This window comes from Palaemon carinicauda, chromosome 22 (assembly GCF_036898095.1).
Source record: "Palaemon carinicauda isolate YSFRI2023 chromosome 22, ASM3689809v2, whole genome shotgun sequence".
NCBI lineage: Eukaryota > Metazoa > Arthropoda > Malacostraca > Decapoda > Palaemonidae > Palaemon > Palaemon carinicauda.
In genome coordinates this window covers 105,113,024-105,136,579 of record NC_090746.1, presented here as the reverse complement: position 1 = coordinate 105,136,579, position 23,556 = coordinate 105,113,024, and the positions used below count along the sequence as shown (strand labels likewise).

The 23,556-nt window shown below is 42.5% G+C and overlaps 1 long non-coding RNA gene across 1 annotated transcript in view; it reads right to left on the bottom strand.

The window, feature by feature from the left end:
* Positions 1 to 905: 905 nt before the first annotated feature.
* The window catches only part of LOC137616671 (uncharacterized), a 52,192-nt gene continuing 29,541 nt past the window's right edge, over positions 906 to 23,556 (bottom strand). Inside the window, exons 2-3 of the long non-coding RNA XR_011039469.1 lie at positions 14,977 to 15,095; positions 906 to 1,109 (exon numbers count right to left, since the gene is read on the bottom strand). This is a non-coding gene — a long non-coding RNA (uncharacterized lncRNA). The remainder of the gene's footprint in view (positions 1,110 to 14,976; positions 15,096 to 23,556) is intronic.

Sequence of the window (23,556 nt, the reverse complement as noted above, 5' to 3'; positions counted from 1 at the left end):
TATGATATAGATGGTAAAGAGGTCCAGAGGAAATTAACATTTGATTTAACAGCTAATTACTAAAAATTAAAAACATTAGTAGCAAATTTCCAACAAAATCCTTTATCATTAACATTTGTTGATCTCTGCTATTCAATGCTAAATTTCATAATTTTTCCATATATTTACAATAATACATAGAAATCCAATTTATTTAACATTACCTATAATAATTCAGACTATTTCATGAGGTTAAAGGAATCTGATATCATTCGATATATTCCTATTGTTATTTTATGTATGTAACAGGAATCTATTATCATTAAATATATTCATACTGTATTTGCTAACTAGTTTTCAGGAAAAATAACAAATAATTGTACCTGTTTAATATCAAATAATAATCAGGAAATTGTAATCTGAATTTTAAATAGAGTAAAAAAGCTTATAAATGTAAATCTGGACAATTTTCTAGTAAGATTTTGGGTGTTTAGAATTTACTAGTAAAAATAGCATCATGAATACTTTTAACAAAAATATGGATAAAATTAGCTTTACTTGCACTGACTTTGTAAGGATTAAAAGTGAATAAAGTACAGTAATTGCTATTAGACTAAGTGTAAATAGCTTTAATAATTAAGTTCAAGGCTTTCAAAGATAGAAACACTTTGATAAACTTTAAATAATCTGGTAATATTGTTGTTGTAAAGTTTTATATTACTGTACTTATTTACTGTAATGTAACTTTTTTTTTTCTTTAGTTAGTGATTGCTATTGAACATAAGGGACATAAATGGAGTGACCATTATAACACAACCCCCTAAATCCTCAATAACTCTGGTTAATTTAGCATTTCAAAAGATTTGCAGTCCCGAATGATATTCTCATGAGAGAATTTTAATAATCCTGGATGCTTCAGTTGAGACGATTCGTCGGTGGTCCTTTTGACATTATAAATTGTCTTCCTCAGAAACCTCCTGGTATTTTTCTTGTAGTTAATCCCCGATTATGCACTGCCGATCTTTAAGCTGATGTCATTCGGAATGTTGCATTATAGTGCATATTTGCAGTTCCATTTCCTGTTTTGTGCAGGAAGCTATAATATTTTGTGCTCTTTTCATGATTTTAGTCTGAAAAATAAATACAAAATGTTAATAATACTGATATATTTATTGTTCCTGCACTTTAAAATCAAGACTATACTTTTAGTAAAATTATGCTTGATAAACTAAAAGGAATAAAAAATATGGAAAATAATGACAAACTAGACACGTTCATAACATTAATAATAGCAAATATTACAACCAAAAGCATATCTTGTAAGTTGGAAAAGTATCACTTCTTAAATCCTAAAAAGGAATTACTTCACTACAATAATGGAATTTCCTGAATAAAACATTCTACCTTACACCAAAGGGGTTACCTGGTCAAACACACACTCAACACTTCATATAAAATTTATAAAACAACAACAACAAATGCAGCTGTTTTCAGTCCACAGCAAGAAAAACGCTTTAGACATGTCCTTAAGCATGTTTGGGGTTTGGCTCGTTTTCATCACCACACTGGCCAATACGGATTGGTGATGGTGAGAGACTTTTGTCTGATGGTTTACAACATACCAACCCAGTATGGGTGTCCCTGGCTAGTACAGGTTTGCTGATCATGGCAAAACACAAACCCATTCACTGCATTAAGGTGTCCCCAGTCTGAGAGGGTTATAAAAAAGTATGTATAAATTCTGAGCAAAATTAAGCTTTACCAACACGGTAACAGTTTCAGGAGTAAACTATTTAGTATACAAGAGTATAGTGCTGGCCAAATGAATAATTATTGTGTTTAGCTTTCCTAAAGAGAGAAGAGAGACAGCAGCTTCCTAAATTTATCAAGTACCGGTAAATGTGTCATGTTCGTAATTGAAATGACATAATACATATTCATTAAATATCCTATGGATCCTCCATAAACTCATTTCAGCTATCCTCGCACAATCTTTTTTAAGGTGGATTTTCTAATTAACCTTCAATCAATGAACTAGCTTATTCTACCCATCTTCACCATCTTATCTATTTTGCCCTAAACTATGGAAACACTTATAACACACCGATTCACTAACCAATTTAGATTAGCTCACTGACTAGCTTCTTCAATGTTGTAGTTTTTTTTTCTACTTAGGTAAAGGTGTCTGGTTTCAGTTCCAGTTTCATCAGAACAGATGCTCACTAGAAAGTTAGCCAGGCAAGGCCAAATCACAGCAGTGGCCTCCCTAGTAAACAGTTTAAACTCCTGGTCCCCAGCTGGGATCGATCTTCTGCCATTCGAGTGTTAGGCGAATACATTACCACTACAAGCCTGGGTATAAGTCATCAATGAACTAACCTATGCAACAATAAAATGGACAACCAGATCCTAACGTCTTTAATAACCAAAATAACAATACTGTATGTATCTTTTGCCACTGATTAACCAATGTTACCTTAAATTAATGGAAAATCTATTCAACCTCTCCATTACCTATATAAAGCTTGCCTTTACCACCGATGGCTCCAATATCCTGCCTTTGTCCCTTGACTCACCTAACATTGTGTAACTTAATTACTAATCTTATTTTACAATTATGATTTTGACTATTATCGAGTGTTGACATCACCAGATCATTGTAAGAGTCAGCATGACACTCACAATTACAAATTCCTAGTATTTAATGCTACTTTTAAATAATCTAAGTTTCATGGTGAATACTGCATTTAATGATTAAATAGCAAACAATAGCTTACATTAAGCCATCCATCCAACAACCCTAAAAATGAACAAAAACTTCATTACAAGATTAGGACTTTGACTTTCACTGTATTCCTCTTAATGAATTGGAATTTTATCTTTCACAAATTTCTGTATTTTGAGAGTACTGTATGAGGATTGTAAAATAAGTATTTATATAAACCTATCTGTAATAAGAAAAAAGATAATAAACTACAGTATATGATGTTGTTTGGCAACTAAATAAACACCTATTACTGTAACTATATCAAAATGAAACCATAAATCCTCAAAAAGAGAGAGAGAGAGAGAGAGAGAGAGAGAGAGAGAGAGAGAGAGTGTGTGTCAAAATGTTAAGTGAAAAATGCATGGCCTTGGCAAAACTTTATGCAAAAATCTACATATTTTTCTTCTTATTGAAAAGTGTAATTGATTGTTAATAGGTTGAGGAGACAAAGTTATCTCAGTTTCCTCTCTTCAAAATCTGAATTCCTCTTTAACTTGGAGATCTAGGTTGTAGGGATCAAGCAAGTGGTGACCTAGCCCCACCGAAACCGATACAAAACTGAATACTCACAATAGGTGTGAAAACACCTATTTTGGGCACCCAGGCACCTCTTATATATGCTTACTTGATGTTTTTTCCTGCAAGAAATTACTATCACACTAGCAGAATGCAGGTACGTACAGCACTCTCTCCAAGAAGGAGAGAAACGGTAGTCAGTGAACGTAACCCCTCTCAGTCAACTTCCTGGACCTCTCCGTCTTTGTTCTTTTCCTGGAAGTAGGAACAAAGACTCCAGCAAAGATGCAGAGGAAGCAAGAACTTGAAGTTTGCCTTCACAGGGTCACACAGGCCAATGGCAACACACTCACAGGGAAAGACAGGAACTCTAAAGAGAGAGAGCCACTGGGTTTATGCCTTTAGTATCTTCTCGGGATTATGGACACAATGAGAGAATGGGCTGAACACAACCTTTTCCATTACCCTCAGCAGTGGCTTCTTCCGATGGAAGTACGTCGAAACCAAAGGGTAGACCCCTTCCGGGGAATTTGTTATTATTGTCATTATATAGCCATACTAACGAAGGAGACAGCCTAAAGTAATGCTGTCCAACAAGAACAAGGATGGGTCAGCAAGAGGCCCAGATGCTGTCCAACAGCTACAGTTATTGGATATAACTGCAAAAATTTCCTCTTCCTTAAAATGTCTTGCACAAGACGATCTGTCAAAACTATTATATGCATAAAGGAAAATGTAAAAACCTAACACAGACAAAAAAGACACTGAAAGTATATCTATACCCTCTGCTGGGGGAAAAAGTGCAAGCTCAAGTCACATGTTGGGTGGGCGGGACTCGCCAACCAACACGTAAAAGTTTTCATAGCTGTCTCCACATTCATTGAAAGCATACTCCTATTAAAAGACGAGGGTTTGTATTTATGTAAGAACAAATGTTAATTCTACTACACGACTGGGCTGCGTATGATGGGTATCCATCCTTACCAGAACACAATGATGTTAGAAGCAAGAACATCATAAGAAAACAGCCTTACTGCCATGGTCAAATGTTCATAGTTTAAGCAAAAAAAAAAAAATAACACTAGATTCTAACAGTAACAAGTTTACCAAAAAACATATGGGTGCTAATATTTTAGTGTTATGCGTAACAAAATTCTCCAAGGTTATAAATGGCTATATCTCTAAATTGTACAATTTATTTAAAGTTTGATTCTTAGCAATATTGCAGCGTATTAAAATCATCACACAGCGTCCCCTTCTAGTTCTTGGCAACTGTCCTTTTGCAATTTGTCCTTTTCTGTGCTTCTTTGTATTGACAAAGCAGAGCAACTATAATGCATCAGCCTGGAGATTGCCCTTCTATATTTTTCTCTTAATCTTGCTGGAAAACATGGAATGGATTTATGATATATAGCCTAGTACTGGGGTTAGTGAGGCCATTAAATAGGTACTAGGGTTAGTGAGGCCATTAAATAGCAAAAGTTAACAGAGAAAAAAACCTACAGTTAGATGTCAAAAGAGGGGAGACAGCAAGATGCAGGACAGGAAGCTTTAACAGAGAAAGAGTAGAAGGAAATACAGCAACCACAACTATGTGCAGAGTAAACATTACAGAGACCCTTACGTAATGCCTAAAGCACCAAATGTGAGATACCCTGACCGCAATAATCTCCTGCGGGTATCCTCGCCATGACAATGATACTATACATTGGCTTCAAAACTATCAAATAACTCCTCTGAGCAAAGTATGACTGAGTTTACTACTAACGTGTAGACACTGGTTTACAACTTTGCCTTATCAATAAGGAGACCGTGGGACTTATCTAGACCTTATAGCACTTGTTTGTTGCTAGATTCACGCCCTTGGTTTTATCTTTCGTGCTTCTGACATCATTACTGCTCAGTGTCTGGTAACTAGGCTTGCAAGTTGGACATTCCCTGGTCAAGTAGATACACTCCTAACTATAAACTTGATGATTCAATTAGATTTTTAACCAGTTTCAAAACAATTAACCAAGTATCCAGTCCTGCCTTATTGCAGTAAAAATCTAATCTTACATGAATCCTTTGACAAAACAAAGTCTATTGTAATTTGAAAACATGCAAATTCTAATTTTATTCATTATATAAAAGCCCAACTAGATCCATTACTTGGAATCTTAATTAATTGCATTGACTAGAAATTCAAATGGATAGCAGCAAACCAGTTGTAACTTTAATGTGTTGACAAGGAAATATACCTGTAAGTGGCAATCCAGTCCTTCCCAAATATCACAAATCTTAAAATTAATTTATTTTTGACTATACAAACCTCAGTCCTTCAACATATATATGATTTCAGTTTGGCTGGAAATCGGCTGTTAAAATTTACAGAGATGTAGGTGGCGGGGAAACCCGACCATTTGCTTGCACACTGAGAACCCACTTCAACGTTCACCTAAGGCATGCAGGGTGGTTGAGGCTTGAAGTGAAACTTAAAGAACTCAAGGTTTGTTAAGTCAGGAAAAATACAAATTACTATTAAAACCTTTGATTTTTTCCTACATGAATATACATTAAGAGGGAGGAAGCCTCTATAACCCTGCTGGCAGTCAAGACTCATACTACCTACAAACTTTTGAGAAATAGACTCTAAAAGTTAGACTAAGTTAGTCTATAGACAGATGGTCACAGAAGAACCTATACCCTTGTAAGGATATGCTGTCATAACGAAGGGCCTATTTAAGTAATGGGTTTTGCATACAAACTATCCTCCCACCGTGAGGAGGATGGAGGAAGATATATATAACATAAGTAGAACAGACCTCAGAGTGAAAGCTTGTATGCACCAAACACTGCACCCTAAGAGAGGGGAAGAAAGAATGAAAAAGGCCCGGCACTAACTCTTATTCTAGTCTTATTGACATGACAGGTTAGACTAGAATCACTAGATGCTTCTTGTCTCGTAAGGAGCTCAGTACATTAAACAACCTGTTGAGCAGCTACCACAGATCACAGTAAAAATGATATTTTCATAATAAAATAAATTTTTGAACATACTTACCTGGTAGTTATATATATAGCTTTAGTCCCTGACGTCACAGCAGAATTTCAAAACTAGCAGCAATCGCCGATTGGGTACCCAGATGTACCACTGGTGCGCCCTCTACCCAGGTACCTGGAACTATTCCAACTATTCCTCAGATCTTCCATACCCTTAGTCTCTAGAGGGGAGGAGGGTGGGAATTAAATTATATATAACTACCAGGTAAGTACAGTATGTTAAAAAATTTATTTTATTATGAAAATATCATTTTTAAACATCTGACTTACCTGGTAGTTTTATATATATAGCTGATTGACACCTTTGGTGGCGGGTCAGAGACAGCCAACATTGTTGGAATTTACCTAAGAGTTAATAAATAAACTTAAGGGTTCGTAACTGTTAAGGAAGCTGACTTCAATGATTTCCCGCCTCATTATGTCCGCTTTCCTCAAGAGATCCAGCAATCCACCCAGGGGGCTGAAGACCTCTAGGAGCTGTCAAACCAGTGCATAACCTCTATGTGACCGGACCTCCTCCAATACCCTTGTTCCGGGTGCTCTCAAGGAACAAACTGACCACCTGACTGCAAATCAATGTTTGTGGAAAACTGCATCCAGTCTCCAAACAACCATAAAAAATTAACAGTTCCAAGAGAAGAAAAAGGGTATTAGGTTATGGGATTGTAGTGGTAGATCCTTCTCCCACTACTGCACTCGCTGCTACGAATGGTCCCAGAGTGCACCAGTCCTCGTAAAGAGTCTGTACTTGCTTCAAATAGTGTGAGGCAAACACTGATTTGCTCCTCCAGAATGCCGTGTCCATGATACTCTGCAAGGACCCATTCTGTTTGAAGGCTACAGAGGTTGCTGCTGCTCTATCTTCATGTGCTATGACCTTCAGAAGCTTGAGATCCGCCTCACTACAAAGTGAATGAGCTTCCCTTATTAAGTGTCTGATGAAGAAGGATAGAGCCTTCTTTGACATTAGTAGAGAAGGCTTTTTGACTGAGCACCAAAGTGCTTGTGACTTACCATGTAAATCCTTCGTTCTCCCAAGGTAAAACTTCAGGGCTCTTACCAGACAAAGGACCTTCTCTAATTCCTCTCCAACGAAATCCACAAGATTCGGAATCTCAAAAGCCTTGGGCTAAGGTTGTGAAGGGCATTCGTTCTTTGCTAGAAACCCTAGTTGTAAGGAGCAGAAAGCCTTGTTATGTCTAAAGCCTACAGCTTTGCTGAAGGTATGAATTTCACTTACGGACTACATCTAGATTCCAAGCCTGTGGGTCCTGATGTCCTTCCTTAGTGGTATCGAAGGATCTGAAAAGGTCCTGGAGATCTTTAGTATCAGACAAGTTCAAATTTCTATGTCTGAAGACAGCAGCTAACATACTTCTGTACCCCTTAATGGTTGAGGTCGAAAACTTACGCCTCCTTTAAAGGTACAAAAGGAAGTCAGCTATCCGAGTCACAGAGGTACTGGAATAGGAAAAAAGAGTTGTCTCTGCTCCATTCTCTAAAAACCTCCCACTTGAATTAGTAAACCTTTATTGTGAAAGCTCTCCTTGCTCTCGCAATCACACTAGCTGCTTCCTTCAAAAAACCTCTAGCTCTCGTGAGTTTTTTGAGTCTGAAGGCAGTTAGATGTAGAGCTTGGGGGTTAAGGTGATACCTTTCCAAGTGTGGTTGTTTGAGTAGCCCTACTCTCATAGGAAGACTTCTCGGTGTGTCCACCATCCATTCCAGTACCTCTGTGAACCACTCTCTTGTCGGCCAAAAGGGGACAACTAGCGTCATTCTGGTGCCCTCGAGCGACACAAATTTCTGAATCACCTTGTGTACTATTTTGAATGGCGGAAAAACATACACATCTAGGTGAGACCAGTTCATGAGGAATGCGTCTATGTGAAGAGATTCGGGATCTGGAACTGGAGAACAGTAAGTCTCCAGTTTATTCGTTTTCGCTGATAACAGGTCTATGCAAGAACCACCCTACGTCTGCCGCAGGCTCTTGCAAACCACCTAATGAAGCGTCCATTCTGCTGACAAGACTTGACCCTTTCTGCTCAGACTGTCTGCCATGACATTTCTTTCCCCTTGAATGAATCCTGTGACTAGACTCACGTGCCTTTGTCCAGTAAAGGAGCTCTCTCAACGTCTCGTAAAAAGACCTCGAGTGGGTTCCGCCTTGCTTGCCTATGTAGGGCAACGCCTTAGTGTTGTCTGAGGTGACCTGCACCATCCTGTTCAGAACTGAATTTTCGAACCCTTTGAGAGCTAAAAGACTGCCAACAGCTCCTTTTGATTTGAATGGAGGGCCTCCTGTTCTTTTGTCCAGGAACCCGAGATTTCCAACTTTCCCAGTGTTGCTCCCCACCTCTAGTCCGAGGCGTCGGAGCACAACACTAGGTCTGGGTTCCTCTGCTCTAGAGAAAGACCCTCTTGGAGCTTGAGGGGTCGTTCCACCACCCAAGACATTGCTTCATGGGCTCTGAAATGGGAATACACTTTGTCTCCAGTTCTATCCCCTAGTTCCAATGCTGATTGAAATGGAACTGAAGAGGGCGAAGATTCAGCCTTCCCAAGGAGACAAACTACTCTAGCGAGGAAAGGGTTCCCTGATAAATCCGTCATCTGCAGATCCTCCAGGCAGCGAATGTAGGAATGAGCTTTGAGGAGCCAGTCGTCCAGATACAGAGAGGCTCTGATACCTCTCAAATGCAGCATTCCCACTACATTGGACATCAACTTTGTGAAGATTTGAAGCGCGGTGCTACGTCCGAATCAAAGAGCACGAAACTGGAATACCTCCTCTTTGTACACGAATCACAGGTATTTCTTGAAGATCGGATGGATGGGGATGTGAAAATGCGCATACTGAAGGTCTAACGAGACCATCCAGTCGCCCATTCTGACTGTCGCTAGGACTGATTTTGTTAATTCCATCGTGAATTTCGTCTTCTGTACGAAGACGTTGAGCGCACTCACATCCAGTACTGATCTCCATCCCCCCGAGTTCTTGGGAACCAGGAACAAGCGATTGTAAAAGCCTGGTGACCCTAGATCTCGCATCTTCTCTATTGCCTCCTCTAATAACGGCAAAATTTGCTGTTGAATCGCCTGTACTTTTGATACCCCTCAGTATCTGGCCAAGAGATCTATCGGAGTAACTACTAAAGGAGGTTTTCCTAGGAAAGGAATTATGTATCCCTCCTTGAGCAACTGAAAAGACCAAAGGTCTGCTCTTCTCTTCTCCCATACTTACCAGAAATTAGATAGTCTGGCTCCTACCGCTGTCTGAAGATGAATGCTGTCAGACCCTGCTTCGTCCTTGTCTTGAGTCTCTCCTCTTCGATCTCCTTCGTACAGGTGTGGTACTACTTGTGCCGAAGGTTTTCCCCCGAAAGGGCTGAGAAAACTGATGAGTTGGTGTTTCCTCCTTAGATTTACAAATCGAGAAGGACGTTGGCAGAACCTATCTCGCTGTTTTCGACACTATGTCCAGTGTAGCCTTTTGGGCTAACGCAGAAGAGACTTCTCTGAACAGATCTTGCAGGAAAAGGAGCGAAGAAAGAGGTGCAAAAAGCAGCTCAGATTTCTGCAAGGGCGTAACTCCATTCGCCAGAAAAGTGCACATTTGGGCCCTTTTTCTTAAGGACACCTGCTGAGAAAAGAGCCGCTAACTCATTGGCCCCATCTCTCAACCCCTTCCCCATACATGACATAACATGGACGAGACCTTCTGTGTCAACATCCTTCAAAGAATCCATCCTTTTCCCCCCAAGACTTCCAGAGTCCAATCGAGGAAATCAAAAACTTTGAAGGCTCTGAAAATGCCTTTGGGCAGGTGGTCCAACTCAGAAGTTGACCAAAAGACTTGAGTCCTTTTCATGGCCGTCCGACGAGGGGCGTCCACCAGACTCAAGAAGTCCCCTTGTGCAGAGGCAGGGACTCCCAGGCCAAGAGCTTCTCCAATTTTATACCTAATACTCGACCTGAATGCTAATCTGGCCAGAGGAAAAAACGAGAAAATTGTTTTTCCCCTGGTCTTTCTAAGATTGCATCTAGTCTCCCATAACCTTAAGGCTCTCTTGGATGAACGAGACAAAACCATCTTCGTAAAAAGAGACTCCTTCGAAGATTTCCCGAGCGTAAATTCTGAAGGCGGGGAACGAGGAGCAGCAGGAAAAAAGTTCTCAGAAAAGACCCCAGAAAAAACTCTCCTGAGCCTTTTCAGGTATGCCGAAGAATGGTGGTTCTTCGGGTCCTCTTCTTCTGAAACATCCTCTAAAAGATAACCAGGGGAAAGATGACAGTCGTCATTCCCTTCTTCTGATTGTCCTCGTACCGAAGTCAAGACGACCTGTTTTCTTGATGTCGACTCCTCCTTTTCGTGATGCCTGGAGTCATGACATCCAAAATCTTGACGCCTGGCATCATGGTGTCCAAAAACTTGACGCTCGGAGCCATGAAGTCCGTGTTTTTGACGCTCGGCTTCATGACTTACTTTTACTTTTACTTTTAGGGGTTCATTTCTCGCCCTCCATCAGACACTAAGAGTCTGTTCAGGCAGTCCTTGATGTGTGAAGATAATTTCTTTCCAGTTTATATTTTGCTCTGGATTATTCGCTAGCATTTGTATTCAGGCTTAATAGTTTTCAGATCACTATTATAACACTTTCCAAAGAGATAAGTCTTCAGGTTTTTTGTGAAAGCTGCCACAATTTTGCCATTCTTGACATCAATTGAAAGGTCGATGAAGTGTCTCAGTGCAGCATAACAAAAAGTTCTTCCTCGTATTGCATGATTCACACTAATTTCGAAGTCGATATGGGTTAACATCATGTCTAACTCTTACAGCAGCGTTAGTAGCTCGACGTCCAAGGCTCTGACTCTGAGTTACGACGTCCAACTTCTTAACGCTCGGCGTCATGCCTTCCAAGGTTGTGACACTCGGCGTCACGACGTCCAAATTCTTGACACTTGGCGTCATGACTTCCAACTTCTTGACGCTTGGCGTGATGTAGTCCAACCCCTTGACGCTCGGCGTCATGACCCTCTTGACGCTTGACTTTCTGACGCTTGGCGTCATGGCGTTTAGAATCTTGATGCTCGGCGTCATGACGAGCAACTCTCTTCTTGTCTGCAGGCTGCTTTTTTGGCTCCTACCGAAGTAGATGGCTGCTTGGCCGGAGGATTTCCCTCTGAGCAGGAAGGGAAATACGTAATTCGCTAGCCCCATCTGTGAGCTGCGTCATCCGACGGCGAAGATAACACTTTTACCTCGCCTTTCCCATGGCGAGGGCGAGCGTTCTGGTAAGCATCAACAGGTACGCTCGAGGGGACGACTGCTCGGGAGCTAACGCCTCTCGCCTCCCTTCGCCTGTCGACATTCCTTCTCCCAGGGGTTGGGGAGCTTGGAAGAGGTCCAGGGCTGGGAGAACGACAGGTCCGAGCAGCCGCACCCTCCACTGCACTGATTTTAGCACTGACTCTTGCAATTTTTAACTCTTTCACATCAGACCATAATGTAGTCCTGCCCGCTGCGAGGGATTCTACTCTTTCGCCAAGGGCTTGAATGAGAATCTAATAGGCTAACGATTAATATTAGTATTCCCATTACCAAAATATTAAATAACGATACAAAGTATTTTGTGGCACTTTATCGATCGTTATGAGTACTACGTAGCTTAAATTTGACTGTACGCTAGTTTTATTTAATCTCTGATGGTAGATTGATGATTATCTAAAGAAATTATACTAATAGGACAAATATTTTCTTAAAAATAAAGTATTTCCTTATACATTATAAAAATTAAATACTTCTGCTTTGAAAGTAAGTATTTTCTTTTCATTCCTTGCAAGAAAAAGAAATGAATTTACATATTTTGCAAGTCATTCTTTGTAGAGTTTACGTCACATGACTTGTGACGTCATTGTTCTGGCGGAAGCGCACTGACAAACCGAATGATTTCCTTCCACCATCATGTCTTTAAGAGTTGGTTCGTTAGTTTTTACAGTAGGGGGATCTGGGACCACCACTACAGGGGAAGGATCGACAGGCTCGTTAACAAGAGGGGGAGAACCAACCCTAGAAGAGCGAGACATAATTTTACTTCTCCTGATCCTATCCCTTTCAAGCTTACGAACATAGCGATCATATTCCAACCACTCACTCTGTCAGAAAAAAAAAAAAAAAAAAAAAAGCCTAAGTGTTCTTCAGCAAAATAAACTGCAAATAAACACAAGTCAAACCTAGCGAAATTCCAACGATGTCACCGGTAAGGCAGCAGGGAAGATCTGAGGAATAGTTGGACTGGTTCCATGTACCTGGGTAGAGGGCGCACCAGTGGTACACCTGGCTACCCAATCGGCGATTGCCAGAAGTTTTAAAATTCTGCCGTGATGTCAGGGACTAAAGCTATATATATAACTACCAGGTAAGTCAGATGTTTAAAAACATGTCTTACTTGCGCCACTGTCAGGTTCTTCTTAAAGGCTAGTGTAAAACTATTTACTCTAACTTCATAAAATCATGCTGGAAATGAACCTTTCAGGTTGTCTGCTCCTTGGGATATCCTTCTTCATGGTTTCACAAAACCAGAAGGAGAATGGGTTCCTTTGAATCTCTTTCAATCCTGCCAGAACTAATAAAAAGATTTTGAATCTCTAACCTGAAGGGTTGGAGTCTCTTCAAGTAGTCTAAGCACCCTCACAAGAGAAAATGCAAATAATCCAGACTGTTAGTTGCACCCCTAAGGAAAGTGATAGAGAAAAAATCAAAACTGTCGTCCTCAATGGCAGGGTTCTATATTTTTGGTAAAAATTCTGGAACGAAGGTGAAAGACCTTTCTCCCTTCCTCAGAATAACTTACAACCTTGGATATACCTGTACTGTACTGTGAAGTTTGCCTATTTTCTTCACCAAGGCTAATGATAAGATAAAAAAAAGTCTTCTGAGTGAGGTATATATCTGACACCTGTCATAACGAGCCCTTTTAAGGGACCCAAGGACGAATTACATCCAAAGCAGGTTGTCGTAGTTCTCTTGGTGGCCAAGACTGCTCGAAGCTATTCATGAGCATGGATAATTCCCACAATGAGGAAAGGTCTACGCCCTTTAGCCTAAAGACATGACTCTAGGCTGAGTGATAGTCCTTCAACCACCGAAACCCAGATGATTTTCTCCAGGTAAAGATAGACAAGAAATTTCAAGTAAAGATAGACAAGAAATTTCAAATTTAGCTGTAAAGGTGCTCTGACCGACCCGATCGTCAACCCTTCCACGACAACAATCGCAAAAATGCCCCACTTTGGTTGATGTACTGTTGCAAAAGACTTCAAAGTATCCAGACATCTTTGCAATGCCATGCAAAAAGCCCGTGGAGCAGTTGGAGGTCTCTTGTTTTCCTTCCTTGAAGTGGTCGTCAGTGTTTCCATGGTCTACAGACGAGGAGGAGGGGTCCAAATTAGGAAATTTCCTCTCCCCATATAGCAAGTGAGGAAAATACCAGCTTGGAAGTACCTAGGACTTGCAGCAATTTATGCTCTCCAAGCCTACAGAAGGTCAGAGTGACCTGATGGCCATTTCCTTAGCATTGCTGTCAACTTAGGACTGAGGTTCCTTATCAGGCAGACAGGGGAAAAGCCGTCTCTTCTTGGATAACCAGCTATCACTGCTTCTCTCGAAGCTTACCCATAAAGGATATCAGAATGGTCATTCTGCTTTGTCATCATCCCAGAGGAGGAGGGTGACAAAAATTTCAGGTACCCGAAGAAGAAAAAACGCCCGCAAACTTTCTCAATTTTGAGGATGACCTCGAAGGTGAATGGTTTGTGTTGGCTTATAATTTTTCTTGCTGTACATCATTTAATGCCCCGATGGCTAATCCTTACACTCATTGCATGGGAAAGCCTGAAAAAGTCATACCCCATGATAGAGGCACACAAAGAATGTGGACCCAAATGGCTCCTGATCAGCAACCACAGGCTAAGATTGCATGTCCACATGTGGTCTCTGCATCACACACACACACTTTAACTATGTAAAAAAAAAGAAGAAAACCTGTTTAAACAGTGAAAACAGGAAGACACCCAGCTTACGTGTGTACAACCCGGCAGCTTAATCAAAGTGCTTTTTCTTGTGTGCTGATGAACAGCAGTAACTACAGACACATTGTAAATCTTAACATCAGAGTTCCAACAAAGTTTAGATCATACTCCAATTAAAGTTGGGGTTTCGTATATGTGTAGGAACATACATTGAAAATCTAACACTATCCTAATCTATTGGCAATCAACTCCCATCTTAATCAATTCGTAATACAACACTACATTAGTGTTCTAACAAGAGCACTTAAAACCTATAACTCCCTTCATTGGGTAAAATCTACAATTAGTTCATATAACAACTGTCATGCAGACAATCTTACTGTAATATACTACAGTACTAAGAAAATTCTTCCTTGAATAATTATGTATCAAATTATTTATAATCTGACTCCATCCATAAAAAAGTCCAGATGCAATCCACTAACAACCTTCAATCCTCATAATTCCTAAAAGGAGTACAGTAATGCAGCTTTAATTTGCTTGGAAGTCAATCTGACTTTTATCTACAAACAACCATAATTTTTTTTACAAAACAATTCAAATCTAATGTAACAAACAAAGCTCTTTATTACCCTTACCTTTAAAATTACAGATAATTCAGCCATCTGTTTTTTATAGATTGTATGCTCTCATTGAAGTGCAGTAAAATCATAGACCTTCAATTTTCAGTCTCCATAGCTCCTTGCTTAAGATGCACCTGAGAAAGAACAAAAATTTCTGAAAATATGATATTTTGATTATAAAATAAATTTTTGAATATACTTACCCGGTGAATATATAGCTGCAACTCTGTTGCTCGACAGACAACTCTACGGAAAAACTCGCCAGCGATCGCTATACAGGTTGCGGGTGTGCCCAACAGCGCCATCTGTCGACCAGATACCCAGCTCTCATGTAAACAAAGACTCAATTTTCTCCTCGTCCCACTGCGTCTCTATTGGGGAGGAAGGGAGGGTCATTTAATTTATATTCACCGGGTAAGTATATTCAAAAATTTATTTTATAATCAAAATATCATTTTTAAATATTTAACTTAGCCGGTGAATATATAGCTGATTCACACCCAGGATGGTGGGTAGAGACCAGTAATATATGTTTACACTTTTATGAGCTAAGAGTTTTTTATTTCATTTTAGAAGTTATCAAAATAACAAAAACAAAATAAATAGGTACCTGGTAAGGAAGTCGACTTGAACAATTACTCTGCCTTTTAAGTACGTCTTCCTTACGGAGCCTCGCGATCCTCTTAGGATGCTGATCGACCCCTAGGAGCTGAAGTATCAAGGGTTGCAACCCAAACAACAGGACCTCATCAAACCCCTAATCTAGGTGCTCTCAAGAAATGACTTTGACCACCCGCCAAATCAACCAGGATGCGAAAGGCTTCTTAGCCTTCCGGACAACCCAAAGAACAACAATAAAAACATTTCAAGAGAAAGATTAAAAGGGTATGGAATTAGGGAATTGTAGTGGTTGAGCCCTCACCCACTACTGCACTCGCTGCTACGAATGGTCCCAGTGTGTAGCAGTCCTCGTAAAGAGACTGGACATCCTTTAGATAAAAAGACGCAAACACTGACTTGCTTCTCCAATAGGTTGCGTCCATTATACTTCGCAGAGATCTATTTTGCTTAAAGGCCACGGTAGTTGCGACAGCTCTAACTTCGTGCGTCCTCACCTTAAGCAATGCTTGGTCTTCCTCACTCAGATGTGAATGAGCTTCTCGTATTAACAGTCTGATAAAGTAGGATAAAGCATTCTTTGACATAGGCAAAGATGGTTTCTTAACTGAACACCATAAAGCTTCAGATTGGCCTCGTAAAGGTTTAGTGCGCTTTAAATAGAACTTAAGAGCTCTCACAGGGCATAAGACTCTTTCTAGTTCATTGCCTACAATATTCGATAAGCTGGGAATATCGAACGATTTAGGCCAAGGTCGAGAAGGCAGCTCATTTTTGGCTAGAAAACCAAGTTGTAGCGAACATGTAGCTTTTTCTGACGAAAATCCGATGTTCTTGCTGAAGGCATGAATCTCACTGACTCTTTTAGCTGTGGCTAAGCATACCAGGAAAAGTGTCTTTAAAGTGAGATCTTTCAGGGAGGCTGATTGTAGCGGCTCAAACCTGTCTGACATGAGGAATCTTAGTACCACGTCTAAATTCCAACCAGGTGTAACCAAACGACGCTCCTTCGTGGTCTCAAAAGACTTAAGGAGGTCCTGAAGATCTTTATTGTTGGAAAGATCTAAGCCTCTATGCCGGAAGACCGATGCCAACATGCTTCTGTAGCCCTTGATAGTGGGAGCTGAAAGGGATCGTCCTTTTCTCAGGTATAAGAGAAAGTCAGCTATTTGAGCTACAGAGGTACTGGTCGAGGATACAGAGACTGACTTGCACCAGTCTCGGAAGACTTCCCACTTCGATTGGTAGACTCTAAGGGTGGATGCTCTCCTTGCTCTAGCAATCGCACTGGCTGCCTCCTTCGAAAAGCCTCTAGCTCTCGAGAGTCTTTCGATAGTCTGAAGGCAGTCAGACGAAGAGCGTGGAGGCTTTGGTGTACCTTCTTTACGTGTTGCTGACGTAGAAGGTCCACCCTTAGAGGAAGACTTCTGGGAACGTCTACTAGCCATCGAAGTACCTCGGCGAACCATTCTCTCGCGGGCCAGAGGGGAGCAACTAGCGTTAACCTTGTCCCTTCGTGAGAGGCGAACTTCTGCAGTACCTTGTTGACAATCTTGAACGGTGGGAATGCGTATAGATCTAGATGTGACCAATCTAGGAGAAAGGCATCTATATGTATTGCTGCTGGGTCTGGGACTGGTGAGCAATCTATTGGGAGCCTCTTGGTCAGCGAGGTTGCAAAGAGATCTATGGTTGGTTGGCCCCAAGTGGCCCAAAGTCTCTTGCATACATCCTTGTGGAGGGTCCATTCCGTTGGAATTACTTGCCCTTTCCGACTGAGACAATCTGCCATGACATTCAAGTTGCCTTGGATGAACCTCGTTACTAGTGTTATGTCTTGACCTTTTGACCAGATGAGCAGGTCCCTTGCGATCTCGTACAACGTCAGTGAGTGGGTCCCTCCTTGCTTGGAGATGTACGCCAAGGCAGTGGTGTTGTCCGAGTTCACTTCCACCACTTTGCCTCGAAGGAGAGACCTGAAGCTTTTCAAGGCCAGATGTACTGCCAGCAGCTCCTTGCAGTTGATATGCATGATCCTTTGACTCGAGTTCCACAGTCCTGAACATTCCCGACCGTCTAATGTCGCGCCCCAGCCCACGTCCGATGCGTCCGAGAAGAGAACGTGGTTGGGAGTCTGAACAGCCAGGGGAAGACCCTCTCTTAGGTTGATACTGTCCTTCCACCAAGTCAGACAAGACTTCATCTTTTCGGAAATGGGGATCGAGACCGCTTCTAGCGTCTTGTCCTTTTTCCAGTGAAAAGCTAGATGGTATTGAAGAGGACGGAGGTGTAGTCTTCCTAATGACACAAATTGTTCCAGGGATGATAGCGTCCCTACCAGACTCATCCACCGCCTGACTGAGCAGTGTTCCTTCTTCAGCATGTTCTGGATGCATAACTGGGCTTGGCTTATTCTGGGGGCCGACAGAAAAGCCCGAAAAGCTAGACTGTGAATCTCCATCCTTAAATACACAATAGTTTGGGATGGGACCAGTTGCGACTTTTCCATATTGACAAGGAGACCCAATTCCTTGGTCAGATCTAGAGTCCACTTTAGATCCTTCAGACAGCGACGACTGGAAGAGGCTCTGAGAAGCCAGTCGTCCAAATAAAGGGAGGCTCGGATGTCCGATAAATGGAGGAATTTGGCTACATTCCTCATCAGCCTCGTAAACACAAGAGGAGCTGTGCTTAGGCCAAAGCACAGGGCCCGAAACTGGTAGACCACCTTTTCGAAAACGAATCTCAGAAAAGGTTGGGAGTCCGGGTGGATGGGGACGTGGAAGTAGGCGTCCCTTAGGTCTAACGAGACCATCCAGTCTTCCCTTCTGACCGCTGCTAAGACTGACTTTGTGGTCTCCATGGAGAACGTCTGCTTTGTGACAAAGACATTCAGAGCACTGACGTCTAGCACCGGCCTCCACCCTCCTGTCTTCTTTGAAACCAAGAAGAGGCGGTTGTAGAATCCCGGAGATTGAAGGTCCGAGACTTTGACCACCGCTCCCTTCTCTAGCAAAAGAGACACTTCCCGTTTCAAGGCTCGTCTCTTGTCTTCCTCTCTGTACCTGGGAGAGAGATCGATGGGAGACGTTGCTAGAGGGGGTTTCCGTACAAAAGGGATCTTGTACCCCTCTCTGAGCAACTTCACAGATTGTGCATCTGCGCCTCTCTTCTCCCAGGTCTGCCAGAAGTTCTTGAGTCTGGCTCCCACTGCTGTCTGAAGATGCGGGCAGTCAGACTCTGACCTTAAAGGACTTGGATCCTTTCTTCTTCCCTCGCTTCCCTTCGGCACGAGCACCTCCTCTACTGGAGGCTCTGCCACGAAAGGGCGGAATAAATCGAGACGCTGGAGTGTCCATCCTTGGTCTAGCTGACAAGGTAGGCAAAGGGGGAGCTTTGCGAGCTGAGGACGCAACAAGATCGTGAGTGTCCTTCTGCACTAACGAAGCGGCTATTTCCTTAATCAGGACTTCTGGAAAAAGGCACTTGGAAAGAGGAGCAAAGAGAAGCTCAGATCTCTGGCACGGTGTAACTCCAGCAGAAAGGAATGAGCAGAGATTTTCTCGCTTTTTTAGGACTCCGGACACAAATGATGCAGCAAGCTCATTAGACCCATCACGTACGGCCTTGTCCATGCAGGACATAATGAGCAAAGAAATCTCTTTATCTGTCGAAGAGATCTTCCTGCTTAGGGCTCCTAGACACCAGTCTAAGAAGTTAAAAACTTCAAAGGCCCTAAAAATTCCTTTCAAAAGGTGGTCCAGGTCCGATGATGACCAACATATCTTTGAGCGTCTCATGGCAAGGCGGCGGGGAGAGTCTACAAGACTTGAGAAGTCGCCCTGGGCAGAGGCAGGAACTCCCAAGCCGAGAACTTCTCCCGTGGCATACCAGACGCTCGATCTAGAAGAGAGTCTAGCAGGGGGAAAAGCAAAGGCTGTCTTCCCTAAACTCTTCTTGGACTGCAGCCAGTCTCCTATCACCCGCAAAGCTCTCTTGGACGAGCGTGCGAGGACGAGTCTAGTAAAGGCAGGAGTGGTAGACGGCATGCCTAAAACAAACTCTGAAGGCGGAGAACGAGGAGCCACAGAAACAAACTGGTCAGGAAACAGCTCTTTGAAAATGGCCAAAACTTTTCTAAAGTCCAAAGAGGGTTGAGTAGACTTAGGCTCGTCCAATTCTGAATGTGGTTCATCTATATGTGCAGCAACATCATCATCAGAAAGTTCCTCATCCGACAACTGATGAGGAAACGGCAACGGAGTGGGTAACGGCTGGTTCGCTGAGTCCAGTCGCACTGGTGCATGCGTGACTGAGCCGGATGCAACGTCATGGAACTGCTGCCCAGTCTGTGAGCTGGCAACAACCATGGTAGCGCGGGGACGCACAGCGTCTACCCCAGACTGTCTAGACTGATGGGGTTGCGCAGTGGAAACCACACTGGGTTGCGGAGGTTGACGCACAGCGTCAAAACAAGGCAACTCTGACGGTTGTTGAACATCCAGAACGTCAACGGCAACCTCCGTGCGTCGCTTAACGTCAACATGCGGCTGGCAGATCACACTGGAACGCATGGGTGGAGGAACTCTCTCAACTGGTGTGCGTGAGAAGGTTACCTCAGCGTCCACAGGACGCACAACCGATCGCGTGGAGGGTTGTAGGCTAGGTACTGCACTAGCTGGTACGGCAGCAACCTTCTCCGCACAAAAGTCCTGCATCAGAGACGTAAGTTTAGACTGCATGTCTTGCAGTAGAGACCACTTAGGGTCTACGGGAGCAGGTGCGGCGACAGACAGTGTTACTGTCTGAAGCGGTACCGCTTTGCCTCTCTTAGGCGGTGAGCAGTCATCGGATGACGGCAACGAGTCCGAACTGACCCAGTGGCTACAACCGGGCCGTTGGACTTGCGCTGAAGGGACCGATTTACGTTTTAACGGTCGCGAGACCTTGGTCCAAAGTTTCTTGCGAGAAACACCTTCAGAAGACGAGGTATAAATGGGCTCTCTCGTCTTAGGTAGGTAGGAGCGATCTTGGGTAGATACGCCCGATACCACGGAGGGAACGTCTGTTCGCTGATTAAAGCCTCTCGAACCCATGCGTCGTACGACATTGCTTCTCCCCTGGACTTGGGAGCTTGCAAGAGGTCCCGGACTAGGAGGACGACAGGCACGAACAGACGAACCCTCAAGCGCAACACTGTCCACAACACTATCACTTGGCACTTTAGCACTTCCCACTGCACTTTGGCACTTAAGCTCCTTCACATCCGCCATGAGCTGATTACGGTCACTAGCAAGGGACTCAACTCTCTCACCCAGAGCCTGGATGGCACGCATCATGTCAGCCATCGAAGGTTCCTGAGTGCCAGGAGGGGGGTTAGGAGCAACCACTACAGGGGAAGGAATAGGTTGAGGGGCATGAGGAGAGGATACATCAATAGAACGAGAAGAACTTCTCCTAACTTTATCTCTCTCTAGCCTACGTGTGTACTTTTGAAATTCGATAAAATCGAATTCCGAAAGGCCAACGCACTCCTCACACCGATCTTCCAATTGACAGGTTTTATCCCGACAATTGGAACAAACAGTGTGAGGGTCGATAGAAGCCTTCGGAAGACGCCTAGAACAGTCCCTAGCATTGCATTTCCTAAATTTGGGAACTTGTGAAGGGTCAGCCATTTTGAATTGGTCAAGGGAAATTCCAAAAAACGATCAGAAAGTCATCAACAAAGAATCCGATATCAAAAAGAGTTCAAGGATTTGTGTGAAGAAAAACCCTGCACAGCGAAAGCTCAAAACTAGAATATAGTACTTCACCAATTAGATGTGAAAAACTCCAGTTTAGCAACAGCGAGTAAAGTACGTCTTGTCGACACCTTGACAGAGAGAAAATTGAGTCTTTGTTTACATGAGAGCTGGGTATCTGGTCGACAGATTGCGCTGTTGGGCACACCCGCAACCTATATAGCGATCGCTGGCGAGTTTTTCCGTAGAGTTGTCTGTCGAGCAACAGAGTTGCAGCTATATATTCACCGGCTAAGTTAAATATTTAAAAATTTACAAAATATGTTATTTTGATAATAAAATAAATTTTTGAATATACTTACCCGGTGATTATATATGCTGCAGCTCTGCTGCTCGACAGAAAACTCTACGTTAAAAATCCGCCAGCGATCGCTATGCAGGTAGGGGGTGTACTTCAACAGCGCCATCTGTCGTGCAGGTACTCAGTACTCATTGTAAACAAAGAACTCAATTTTCTCCTCGGTCCACTGCGTCTCTATTGGGGAGGAAGGGAGGGTCCTTTAATATATAATCACCGGGTAAGTATATTCAAAAATTTATTTTATTATCAAAATAACATTTTTAAATATTTAACTTAGCCGGTGATTATATAAGCTGATTCACACCCAGGGGGGTGGGTAGAGACCAGCAATAAATGTTTACATTATTATGAGCTAAGGATTTTTTATTTCATTTTAGCAGTTATCAAAATAACAAACATAAAATAAATAAGTACCTGGTAAGGAAGTCGACTTGAACAATTACTCTGCCTTTTTAAGTACGTCTTCCTTACGGAGCCTCGCGATCCTCTTAGGATGCTGAGCGACCCCTAGGAGCTGAAGTATCAAGGGTTGCAACCCATACTACAGGACCTCATCAAAACCTCTAATCTAGGCGCTTCTCAAGAAAAGAATTTGACCACCCGCCAAATCAACCAGGATGCGAAAGGCTTCTTAGCCTTCCGGACAACCCAAAAACAACAATAAAAACATTTCAAGAGAAAGATTAAAAAGGTTATGGAATTAGGGGAATGTAGTGGTTGAGCCCTCACCCACTACTGCACTCGCTGCTACGAATGGTCCCAGGGTGTAGCAGTTCTCGTAAAGAGACCGGACATCTTTAAGATAAAAAGACGCAAACACTGACTTGCTTCTCCAATAGGTTGTGTCCATTATACTTCGCAGAGATCTATTTTGTTTAAAGGCCACTGAAGTTGCGACAGCTCTAACTTCATGTGTCCTTACCTTCAACAAAGCTTGGTCTTCCTCACTCAGATGGGAATGAGCTTCTCGTATTAACAGTCTGATAAAATAGGATAAAGCATTCTTTGACATAGGCAAAGATGGTTTCTTAACAGAACACCATAAAGCTTCTGACTGTCCTCGTAAAGGTTTAGTTCGTCTTAAATAGAACTTAAGAGCTCTAACAGGGCATAAGACTCTTTCTAGTTCATTTCCAACCATATTTGATAGGCTTGGAATATCGAACGATTTCGGGCAAGGACGAGAAGGTAGCTCGTTTTTGGCTAGAAAACCAAGTTGTAAAGAACATGTAGCCGTTTCAGATGAAAATCCGATGTTCCTGCTGAAGGCGTGAATCTCACTGACTCTTTTAGCTGTGGCTAAGCAAACCAGGAAAAGTCTTTAAAGGAGGCTGATTGTAGGGGCTCGAACCTTTCTGACATGAGGAATCTTAGTACCACGTCTAAATTCCAACCAGGTGTAGCCAAACGACGCTCCTTCGTGGTCTCAAAAGACTTAAGGAGGTCCTGTAGATCTTTGTTGCTGGAAAGATCTAAGCCTCTGTGACGGAAGACTGATGCCAACATGCTTCTGTAACCCTTGATAGTGGGAGCTGAAAGAGATCTTTCTTTCCTCAGGTATAAAAGGAAGTCAGCTATTTGAGTTACAGAGGTACTGGTCGAGGATACTGATACTGACTTGCACCAGTTTCGGAAGACTTCCCACTTCGATTGGTAGACTCTAAGAGTGGATGTCCTCCTTGCTCTAGCAATCGCCCTGGTTGCCTCCTTCGAAAAGCCTCTAGCTCTCGAGAGTCTTTCGATAGTCTGAAGGCAGTCAGACGAAGAGCGTGGAGGCCTTGGTGTACCTTCTTTACGTGTGGCTGACGTAGAAGGTCCACCCTTAGAGGAAGAGTTCTGGGAACGTCCACTAGCCATCGAAGTACCTCGGTG